The following is a 12780-nucleotide window of genomic DNA, read 5'->3' on the forward strand; positions in this document are numbered from 1 at the left end:
GGAAAAGGGTAGGCGTGATCAATTTAAAAGAAAGATCTACAGTTGAAACACACAATTCATCTCTCCAGAGACACGTTTTCCACATCAAAGCATCTCTTGAGATTCTCTTTAAGGAGAGAAAGATTAAAGTGAGGTGGGTAAGGGAAGACATTGAGAGAGCAGGAAAATCATTCTTCCAAACAGGAAGAAAGCTCTTCACACTCAATTGATTGAGGCTGCTTTCCAAATTCCCTGTTCTTAACAAGACAGAGGTAGGGCACTGAGGGGTGTAAGAAGGAGATGAGCCAGAATGGGCATAAAAGATGAACTTTATAAAGTGGATCTCACGGTCACAATGGTTTGACAAATAAATTATGTTGCAACTCTCTTTTGCATACAAAACGCCTAGCTCAACATTTTTTCACATAAAACTACTTTCTCTGGTTCAAGGGAAGGTTGAATCTAGGCCAAGAATTATTTTACCCATCATGCCCATTATAATACTAACCTGCAGAAAGTCTGCTAAGGTTTCAGGGCAATGCTTCCCCACTATTTTACATTTTAAAAATTTAAGTAGCGCAGCTCAAGTAGCACTTGGCATAGGCAAGTGTTTCCTAGCCTCCCAAACCCCCTTGAGTTGGCAAGCACACACACAGGTGTAAAGAATCCTTCCTGTTCATATCAAAGTTCAACTGGGTACAAATAGGCATGATTTTAATTAGATCCTGCATTTGGAGGCATGAATGTGAGGATAAACTGGACACTCTCTGTGTTTTAATGTGTTGGAGAACTATGTTTTAGTGGACAAGAGTTTGAGGGTGAAGAGATGTGTCAATGGAAACAACAGGTTGACTCTTAGATTTGGAATTCTCAGCTATGCCCCCAGACTCACCATAAAAGGAGTACAACACATGTGTGCATCACATGTATGTAACATGTATTTCCCTCCCTTGGGGAGAGAAAACCACTCTATAACAGTCCCTTATTTCACCATGGAGTTTTCCCTATTTTGACAACAGGGTTCTTGTGTTTTGGGGTTTTTAAAGGGGAGGGGGAGCATGTGGATTTAGACTTGTGATTTAATCATTGTGGAAACTTCCCAATGTGGAAACTCCTTCCATTGATCAGCACCTTAGCTATGACTTAGCATCTTACAGAGCTGCCTAAGGATTTGTCCATTGTCGCCTAGATAGTGTTCCTCAGAATCAGAATTTGTACCCAGACTTCCCGACTTCAAAGCCTCTATCTACTATCCCATTAGTGCCTCTCTTGACAACAAGTTAATGTAATATAAAAAACAAAAAACAAATAACAAATATATCACACTATACATAAAGCAGGTCCCATTCTTAACTGATTTTTGTTTTTCCAGCATAAAATCATGATTTAAGGAGTTCAATGCATACATACACACCCTACTATAGATGACATTTGATTTTATTATTTAGATCTAATGAGTTGAAAACAAAGAAAATTTCATTCCTGCCCCCTTAGTCACTCAACATACATTGGAATATCAGTTAAGCCAAATATGTTTCAAACAATCTTTCCTTCACATTTTTAAAGCTAAAAACCAATCTACATTATAATGAAGTTCTCAGTAATAATCTGAATTCAACAAAAAACAAACAGGAACCTTTAAAGACAAACAAGGCATCAAAACCAGTACAAATTTGCTATTTAAAAAAAAACACTTTCTAGATTTACCTGGAAAATATGTGACCACCACAAATGACAATAAATGCTGGCAACGCAAATTTTTTCCCCTTTTAAATTGTCATTGTTTTCTTGCTTAATTATTAATGTGGTATGTCAGACTATTGAAAACTAACTCTAATAATTAGTTTTGTATTTTAAGCTGGTAAAAAACGTACCAAATGAATTTGGGGCTATTGCTGCTGAGCATTCCAGCTTCAACGGGGAACTCTCATAGAGAGGATTTGGAATGGAACATTGGTATGTAAATGAATGTCACATCTTAATACTGCTGTCTAAGCATCAGAGAAAATTTTTATATAGCAATATTATGAAAAGGTGATTCCTTGGTACATATAAAATTTCTGTCTACAAAGAAAAATACTGGTACTTTCCAAGTATTAGGTAAGCTCATATATATTGCAAAAGTCAAAATATTCTTTTAAGGTCAATATATTTAAAATAAAGGTAAATAATATTCAATAATTTTTTTTAAATTTCATTAAATATTTTACTAATATCTATATATTTAATGAATTTTAACAAATAAGGATGAAGAAAATATATATTTTAGTATTTATAATTCCTTTCCAGGTTGTTTTTATCAAATCCCACATATAAATCCAACCAAGCTAATGTTCTCCAGATCTATAAACAGCTGAGCTAGCTAGCTAGGTGATTTCTAGGGAAGTACAGGCATAGATAAATATTATTTCTGATTCATTACTTCCCTGAAACAAAGCTGCTATCTACTAATCCAGTGACCTCCCGGGCTCATTCTTTCAATCTGATTCTTTCAATCAGTTTAATGATCATCTTTACATGTTCCCTTTATGATCACAGAAAACAAATGTTATATCCTTGTGTTCCAGTAAATCTGGAAGAAGATGGAGAGATGACAGCTGTTTGCAAGATGATCATCGATTTAGTCAAGAATTGCTGGTTTCTGCTAAAGATAGAGTTGTTTTTGAGACACATTGAGGAGGAGTAATGAGTGTGAAAGCATCAACTTACTGAAAGAAGACATTCAGCCTCAGTGAGGGGTATTTTTGGCATTTTATTTGATACCAATGCTTAGAGAGAGGCTAAAACATTGTTATCCTTCAACCTACAGTGTTGGTCACTCTCCCTAGAACAGCTCCACACCCATCCAGTATCACATGGAGAGTTGACACCTATTTTGTGAGGTTGGGTGATGTACACCATGGGTGTCTTGTGCTTCGGGATGCATGTGGTCCACAACATTCCCAAGTGTGGCTAAATCAGTTTAAAATGTAATTGGAAAATATTTAGCAAGACAAGTAAAGATACAGTAAATATAGATAATGTTAATATGTGGCTTTCTCAGTCAATCTGCAGCCTGCAGGGATCTGTATATATGGTTTAGTGGCCCACATTTCTATCTGAGTTTACACCACTAATGTACACAATCAACCCAAGAAGAAATTGGAAGTAGCATGAAACAATCAGCTCCTCTCATGGCAATTAATTAATAAGATAACTACTAACTATTTGACCCTGTGCTTTGTAGACTAGACTAGAACAGACATAAGAACCTGCAGGCATCAAATCGGTGCTAGAACTTCAGATCTGATTGATCCTAATTATTTTCCAAGAGGAGGAAGAAAGTGCCATAGATTTCCCAAACTTCTCACTTGGGGTCCAACTGAAACATGCTATGCACCACCCTATAACATTCAATAAATGAAAATATTAATAGCTCATTCTTTAGACTTCCTTCAAGAGACCTTATTACTTGTGTTTATTTTGACTAAGTGTTCTTTTCTGCACCTGTGCATCAGTGAAGATCCACTGATAAAGGAGATCTCCTCAGATTAAAAAACTGAATGTAATATAAACGTGGTTCATATGGATTTGTTGACAGCTAAAAGGCTGTCAAAATCTCTCTAAGTATGAATTTTTTAAATTCTTCTCACAATTTGAGTAATAGGTGAGACATTTAGAAAATATTGATCGTGATGCTGTCAAATCTTCACAAACTTATTCTTTATGCCCCACATTGTCCCAGACAGGAGAGGGTTCAATACTGCACAAGCAAACTCCATGACACAGAAACATTCAAATCACACCACAAATACAACCACCACATGACACGAAGCCAAGGACACAAGACACAGAAGGATCAGGGACCAACAGTTACCTCACACACTAGGCACCAAACACAAAAAACTATGAAACTCAGAAAGATGCTTACTCCATTCCCCACCCTGTGCCTCCAAAAATCACCCCCAGGGCCAGAATGGTCCCTGCCACTGCACCTATTAGCCTGCTTGTGGCCATGCTCCCTGTGCGGAGGGAAAAGGGAGATTCTCTTTAAGAAAGAAATGACAATACACTAACTTCACCGAAGAAAAAAAATCTTATTAGAAAATGTTTTGTTTTAAATTTCAGTATAAGGGAGTGATTCAATCTTTTCCTCAACACCAATAACTAGATTCTAGATAAAAAAAATTAAATTTGGAGGATGATGTTTAATTTACATCAAATTTCCAACAATCTTATTTTTTCCAATATTATCTTTTCTTCATGGGTGGTCCACCTGTGGAAGATTTATAAGAGCATATGGACAAAAGTATACAAAGATGGGCTATGGTCCACATCATTGCTAGAAATATCTACATTGATAAGATCAAAGATCCATTAAAGGATGGAATTCTTTCCATGCCTATATTGAGGAGTAACATGACATTGGGTGGAGAGCTGGCCTTGAAATCATGAAGACCTGGGTTCAAGTCTCTTAACTTCTTAGTCATCTAGGCCAGTGAAGTCAAACTCAAACAGAAACAGATCCCTGCCACTGCATATTGACTTGGAAAACCACAAATGAACATTGTCTATGTTTGATTTGTATTTACTTTGTTAAAATTTTACATTTTACATTTACATTTACCATTACATTTTAATCCGGTTATGGTAAACCAGTGAGTGGCTAGGAGTTTGATACCTCTGATCTAGGTAACTCTCTAAGATTCCAAGTTGCAAAGAAGGTGCCAGCCTGCCCTGGTGGAGGAAGCTTCCCCATTCAGTAATGTCCTAGAACAATACAACAAAGGTTCTATCCCTATCAATGATATCTATTTCTTAAATCAGCATTTTTTCCTATCAACAAATTTTAACATTTGAGTAATCATTTTGGAAAGTTGGACAAAAAAAATGTCAAAACAAAATAAATTTACATATTAATCAAATAACCAATTATAAAAACAGTGGTCAATTTTCAATGGGAAAGTCTTCTCAATATCATTTTCCCTCAAATTCCATATTCACTTAAATATATATGAAAATAAATTTTTTAGTTTTGCATTGAATTATAAAATTAAATACACACACAAAATACAGTATTGTGATATGGCATAATCATCAACCTTGCTTCCAAGATCATTGTAATGTCTAAATTTCTATTATATTCCATGGTATTGTAAATGTGTGTGGTATAGGGGTCAGGCGAATGATACAGGTTCATGTATACATGTCTCTTCTATCTCCTGAACTTCTAAATGAACTATTCTGGGAAATCAGATTAACTTTTGCAGGCCACCATTTCACAACTTACTATGTTATGGCACTAAATTTCCAGAGTCCAATGCCCTGTGGATGTAGCTTATGCTTTAGGAGAAAATCCTTTAAAAGTTGAAACTTTAAGTGCAACAGTGTGGCATAGGAGAAAGGGTTCTGAATTTGGAGTTGGAAGAACCGAATTCAAACCCGAGCCACATTATTTCTCAATTATGTGACATATGGCCAGTCATTTCTCCTCTACAAGCCTCAGTTTTCTCCTCTATAAAATGAAAACTTTGAGGAAGCAAAGTGGTCATCAAATGAATAATGGTAGTACCAACTATGGTAGAGGAATGGAATGGAGTGTTACTAACCCCTAAGAAACAATGAATATGAAAAACTGGGGACAAACTGGGGAAAACATCTATCAACCGATACTGGGCAAAGTAAACATAACCAAGAAAATGATTTATACAATGAACGCAACAGTGTGAAGGAAAACAATATTGCAGGTCCTCCTAACTTGGATCAATTTTGAACAATTTTTACTTAAGAGGATTGAAGGTAAAGCATGCTACCTTCAATTCAGTAGAGAAGTGATGAATTATAGGTGCAGAAGGAAGTGTACCTCATAATGCATGGCTATTTTTTATTAATGTGTACTTTTTTAAAAGGATGGCTAGTCATTGGGAAGTGACAGAATTTTTTTAAAAAATCAATAAAATATTTCTTTAAAAACACAAAATAAAATGTAGTTAAATCAGGCGACCTCTAAGGTCCTTTCCTGCCCTAATATTTCATGGTTCTGTGAGTTAACTGCTCAATTTTCTATATCTCCTTGCTTATGAAGATACAGAGTGACTTTTGGAGACTACCCTTCATAAATGAGATTAGGTAAAGTGAGAACAAGAATGAAAACAACTCTGAAAATCATGGTGTCAGACTGTTAAAACTCTCAATACTGTGCTCATTCAAATCTATGATTTCATAGTTGCTTGAATGGACCTTAGAGCTTTCAGGGATGGGATGGAATATTGTGGAAAGGGGATGGGAAGAGATAGAAACAGTTTTTCTTAATTCTGTTGAGCAACTGGCTAGTTCTTTTATCAGTCTAAATTTTGTTTATATGTTCAAAACTTCAAGTGTGTAATATTGCTGGTGTGACTGTTCCCATCAGTGCAGACTACAAATCCCTCCATGCCTTAGGAGACAGTTTTCATGAGTTTCTTGTGTTGAAAAAGTCATCATGGAATGGTTGACCCTTTGGTTCCATCCTTAGGCAGGCTGGACCTCAGGTCAAAAAAGACATGTGAGCTACTGTTAGGCTTGGCTCCACTATGAGGCATCAAAATACGACTGAATAGAGAATTTTTATCTTATTCTTAATTAGGCACAACTGAGACATGTAATATTTCTTTCTTTTCAATAGACAAAAATTAACAGAGATGCTAAGGGAAAAGAAAAAAATCAATATGTGAAGGAGGTGAGCATATGTTTTCAAATATGACAATATATTGTAATTCAAAACAAACTAAAATGTAACCGTGTCTAACTTTTAAAATTGTGGCCACAAGCCTCAGAGGGAATAAAGTAGGAATCCAGAATAGGGGGATGACTGCTTTCCTTCCCTTTTTAAGTCAAGATCTACTTACTTTCATTAAAACACAAAACCAAGGCTCAGATTCTTAAAATCTGGCCCGCTTGCATTAGCGATACAAATGCTTAGATTTCTTAAGAGTTTGCCCAATATCACAGATGTCCTAATAAACCTTGTCTTCGGCTGAAAATAAAAAACACAAAACCAAGAATATATGGCCATAATTGCAGAGGTCACCACTTAAGGCATATTGTTCTAAGGTCAAATGTAAAGCAGACTTGCGTTCTCTTCAAATTTCATGAATGAGAATGAATCCGTACCTTACTAATTTTGTGTTGCAAATATAATCACAAGAACTAGGAGGAAAGTGTGTCAAACTCAAGCCCAAGACACATTGCTTATGTTAAAATATGCTACTAAGGCAAAATCATGTTTTATAGATGTACAACAGAGCCGTAAAACAGAGACAAGAGGACTAGAGAAGACAGCAGGCAAGTCATGGGAGGGCATTAAGAGGCTTCTGATGCCTGTCTCATGGGATTGTTCTTCATTTTATCTCATAGATATTTATGCCGTATCCCCATGCTAGACTGCAAACTCCTTGAAGGCAAAGGGAATGGCTTATATTTGTGTCTCCCCAACTAGCACAGTGCTCTGTCCACATTAGGCATTTAATAAAGGACTGATTGATGAAGTTGTTGGAAAGGAATCAGAAGGCCAAGATATTTCCATAGATGCCTTCTTCTTATTCTTCTTCCTGAAAACCCAGTAGTTCTTGAGAATAAAAAGAAATAGTCAATAATCTCCTTTGGGCTGGAGAACGGTTTCCATATCCTTACCTGAGATAAGGGCCCTTGACTTTGAGAACAAGATAAAAGCGAGCAGGGAAATCATATTTTCCAAAAGGATTCTCCCCCTCCACCACATTTCCCTCTCACACACACACTTGCCAGGACTGAGAAGGATGTAGGGACTCATCTGAATCTTTGTCATAGTGCTTTTTAGATGTTTCAAGGGTTAGCTAAACAGCTTTAACTTCAGAATATCTCTACTCTGTGAAAAGAGAATGACTCAGCCTTCTCTTCCTCCTGACATGAACTAAATGAACACAGGTGGGTGGCTCTTTCATCAGAGTCCAGGCTACTCTTCAAAGCTATGCAGGGATTCATGTCAAAGTAGTTTCATGGGCCTCATACTGGGAGCCAAGAGGCCTGGGTCTTGAAGTTTGTCCTAATTTATTTATTATATGACTTTGGCCAATTCACTGAATGTGCACTGAACTTTGTTTTTCTCCTCATCCCAACTCTAACCCTGGAAATTCCTCAGCTGTATCAAAATTTCGGACTCATCTTTCCCCTCAATCCCTAAAATGCACTCTAAGTTGACTTTGGGAACTCAATTCAATTCCCATTTATTAAGTGCCTACCCTTTGCAGAGTACTGTGCTAGACACTGGGGAAGAGACAATGTTTAGATAAGACATCAGTTCCTACACTCTGGAAGCTTAGTTCCCTAGTACCAGGGAACCTAGTACCTAGTTCCTTAGTTCCCAGATACCTTCATCAATAACTATGATCAATGATTTGGGTTAAGTACTTAAGGGAAGAACAAAACAAAGTGTTTTATGATGAGGATTATGGGGCAGGGGCGGGGGGAGGATGGTGTAAAGACCAGGAAGGAGAAATATCAACAAAAGTTTCTTTGAGGACGTGGCATTTTCATTAGGCTTTAAAGAACAGGAAAGAGTTTAACAGACAAAAACAGTTCATTGGTCTTGCAAACATACAGAACAGTGGAAGTCAAGGCACAGACAGAGGCAGGAAGGTCCAAAGTGTTTTAGGAAAGAGGGAGAAATCTATTTTGGACAGAGCACGTCATGTGCAGCCAGGAGTAACATGAAATAAGGGTGGAAAGGGAGTGTAGCCCCAGAATGCTAGTCAGCCAAAGAAACCTATACTTTACTCAGTCAGCAATAGGGAGCCACTGAATATAACTAAGCATTTGAAGGGTCATGACCAGATTCTGTTCATGAGGAAGACTGATCTGCATGGGAGGGAGGAGAGGGAAGAGGTGGGAAATTGTGAAAGGAAGATATCACTACAGTCCTGGTGGATGGTAAAGTGAAGAGTTGCACTTTTTTTAACCTACTGTGCATTCATTTATTATACAGGAGAAATCATAGGCTGTGATACTTGCTAAAAAAGCATAGTAAAAACATATTTTCCAGAATTTGTCTATGCTACAGTAAGATACCAATTCTACATTTATTTTCTCGGAGATCTATTTTTGTTTTTTAAATGAAACTCATACAAGAGGAGGAACGTAAGGCATTTTCAAAGGCTGCCTTCTTACCATCAGAAGATGTCAGAGACATAAAAGTGAATCAGAGCAATCAGTTTACAGATGAGGAAACCAGAGGGATCTCTTGTGACTTTTCCCAAGGTCACACTGCTTATTGGTGGGGAAGCGATGATATTCTCCTCCCTCTTCCCACATCTCCTTATTCTCAGTTTTGAGACTATACCACATGACCTTCAAACCCATCAGAAAAATAACATTTCATTTAATTCTAATTTGCCAGAAATGGGGGGGGGGGTTGGGGAGGAAAGGAGACAGAGAAAAGAGAGAGGTGGGGGAGGAGAAGAGGAGAGAAGAAAGAAGCCCAGTATTTGGTAAAACATCAATAATTTAAGTCCACAAGGCAGCCAGTTGCATTCCAGATAGACCACTCTGAGTATATTCAAGAGCTAGAAAAGATACCATGTATTGTGATAAAGATAAAAAAGAAACCACAAACAAATCTTTTTGATTAAATTCATTCTGCATACGTCTAATGCACATTATTTGTTATTTAGGAAATGCTATTTCCAGAGTTGTCATATAACAAAATTCACTAAATGTTGGGTGTGGGATAGAATAATCTTGCTCTTGTCCAAATAAATACTTTTTAAAATAAAATGCAAAAGGCTGTCAGTAATGCATAAACTGAGAATAAACTAAGGCTAGCATGTAATGCAAAGGATACCAGAAAGGACTTTTAAAACAACGTTGGGGACAGCAGGAAGATAAATAAAGAAGGGGCAGGATCACTCTTTGGAGTGGCTGGAACTCTAATAAGGAGTGACCGAAAGAAGACAGAACTGTCCAATCCCTATTTTTCTTTGTTTTCTCTAATAAAGAGAATGATCTGCAGACTAGAAGGATAGAACAAAATGGTTAGCAGGAAAAGGAAATCCGAGATTAGTGAGCAGATGGTAAGAGATGCCCTAGTTGCCCTCAAAGGAGTTCACGTCATCAGGCCTGAATGAACCGTGTCTCAACGCATGGAAAGAACTGACAGATACGATTGCTAAGTTGATCTCTAAGGAACTATGAAAAAAAGGAAAGTAGCAGGACTATAGATAAGCAAACATTCTGATTTTGAAAAGGAAAAAGAAGTCTAAGGTGTCCTGTGATGATAGAGAGCAAGAAATGGTCTCAGAGTTCGTGTAAGCCAGCCCCTTCATTTTATAGATATGGAAACGGAGACCCAGGAAGATTTAATGACTTGTCTAATGTCACACAAGTAGAAAGTAGCAGAAGAATTCAAACCCAGGTCCTCAGACTCTAAAGCCAATGTTCTTTCCACTGAACCTTACTGCTCTTCAAACTACGAGCTTGAAATGAATTACTGATAAAATGTTAGAATGAGGTAATAAAGGCATATATAGCCAAGGGTGTGCCAGTAAATGTTTAACAGCTGACTCTGCATAAACACATGGCCCACTGTTAAGCTTAATCTGTGGTAACAGATGGCTCCAGCACACCCCTGGGTATAGTTCATAGGTACTTAGGAAGTGATGTGTGATCACTCTGAGCCAGCATGGGTTCATCAGGAATGACCATTCCACAATAACCTTTTGTGATAGGGGATTCGGACGACTGCAGTAGACTTCATATACACGGATTTCTAGAAGTCAGTTGACAAAGGCTTTTATTTGTCTTTGGAGACAGGTTAAAGAGATATGGACTGGACGATAACACAGTGCTACGGATTCAGAACTGGTTGAGTTTGGGGGCTTAAGGAGTGGTGATTAAGGGTCACTAATGGCATCCACTCTAGCCTCATTGGGCTAAAATGGCAGACTGGATCTAATAAGACAAAATTTACTATGGTTAAGTGTAAAATGCAATATACGGATTAAAAAACAGCAACTACATTAGGCCAAAGATGATGGAGGTGTGGCTAAACAACTCAGCTGTGACAAGAACCTCAGGGAGAGCAAGCTGAATGTTGGTCAACAGTGTGAAGGGACTGCCTAACATGACTTTAAGCTACCTTGGCGGAAGCAGTATTTAGAATGAAGGAGGTGACAGGCTTTGCTGTATTCTGCCCTAGTCAGACCATGTTTGGAGCATAGTTTTCAGTCTGGGGAATCACATTTTTGGAGGGGCATTAACAAATCAGAGTACTTCTAGAAGAAGGTGACCAGGGCAATGAGGAGACTTGAAACCATATGACAATTAGCTACATGAATATGGACTGTTTAGTTAAGAGAAGAAAAGACTGGGATAAAGGGTAGGGGGGGAGAGAGAGAGAGAGAGAGAGAGAGTGTGTGTGTGTGTGTGTGTGTGTGTGTGTGTGTGTGTGTGTGTGCGCGCGCACGCACGTGCATGCAGAGGGGTTGTGTAAGGTTTAAAAAAGCCTTCCTCACAACAAGCTTCTGAGGTCAATAGAGCAAGTATTCTCTCTCTGTCCCTGGAAGGCTGCCATGTAAGAGCAAGTTTAAATTGGTTCTTTTTGGATCTACAGAACAGAACCAGGAAGAATGAATGGAAATCGCAGTGATACAGATTTCAGCTTGATACAAGGAAAATTCTGGTTTTTTTGTCATTTTGTAGTCCTGCCTGACTCTTCATGACCCCTTTTAAGGTTTTATTGACAAAGGTACTGAGGTGGTTTGCTATTTACTTCTCCAGCTCATTTTAAGATGAGGAAACTGAGGCAAACAGAATGAAGTGAATTGCCCAGGCTCACACAGCTAGTAGGCATTGAGGCCACATTTGAACTCAGCAAGAGGAGTCTTCTTCACTCCACACCCAGCACTCTATCCATTGCACCACCTAGCTCTTTCTCCCATTATTGGTGGTCAAAAAGAATCCAGGTAACCACTTGTCAGAGATGTTGCAGAGGTGATTTCAATCGGACTACATTGAATTCAATCGAACTACACTTGAGACTCCTTTCCAGTTCTGTGATTCTATGATTTACATAGTTCATCATTTCTGATAGATTAATTGTGATTATAACAAGAAGAAACATGTGCTTTTCTTGCCTCTGGCCATACTGTCTGACCATGAACAAGCCTCCTAGAGCCTCAGTTTCCATTAATCCTTGTTCTGGCTACCTCAGAAGGTTGTTGTGAGAAAGGAATTTTTTTTAAATTTTAAAGCATTATATAGCTATGAGTTATCATTATTACTTAGAAAAACATTATTAGAACATAACGAGCCAGATCATTCTGTGGAGGTAAACTGCTGTGTCTGGCAAACACTCTGGGAGAAGCACAAACAACATGAGCTCATATAATCACAGATCTAGAGTTGAAAGAGATCTTAGAGGTCATCTATTTCAACCCCCCTCATTTAACAGATGAGGAAACTGAGGCATAGAGAGGTTAAGCAACTTGCCCCAGGTTACACAGAGGAGTGGTAGGCATAAGATTTGAACTGCATTTTTCTTGCTCCAAATTCAGTGATCTTCCCATGGTCCACAATGACTCTCATAATAACACCATCCAAACCAATTTGGGAGGCAAAATCAGAGTAACTGAGAAAACAAGATTGTGTTGTTCCACACACACACACAATCAGTAAAACAAAGGTTTACAGTCAAAGTTTTTGCCCTGAGATAAAACTCAGATCTCTTCAGATGCTACAATTGCTTTCATAAAGCAAATGTAAAGTATTTTTTTCCTTGACTATATATTGTTAGGACACCAAGTATAAAAT

General features: G+C 37.9%; 1 protein-coding gene across 1 annotated transcript in view; it reads right to left on the reverse strand.

The window, feature by feature from the left end:
- ADAM23 (ADAM metallopeptidase domain 23) overlaps positions 1–12780 on the reverse strand; it is a 238598-nt gene that overhangs the window by 10792 nt on the left and 215026 nt on the right. The gene's annotated exons all lie outside the window — the stretch shown is intronic.

The sequence above is a fragment of the Vombatus ursinus genome, unplaced genomic scaffold (assembly GCF_900497805.2).
Source record: "Vombatus ursinus unplaced genomic scaffold, bare-nosed wombat genome assembly UNPS02014802.1, whole genome shotgun sequence".
Lineage (NCBI taxonomy): Eukaryota > Metazoa > Chordata > Mammalia > Diprotodontia > Vombatidae > Vombatus > Vombatus ursinus.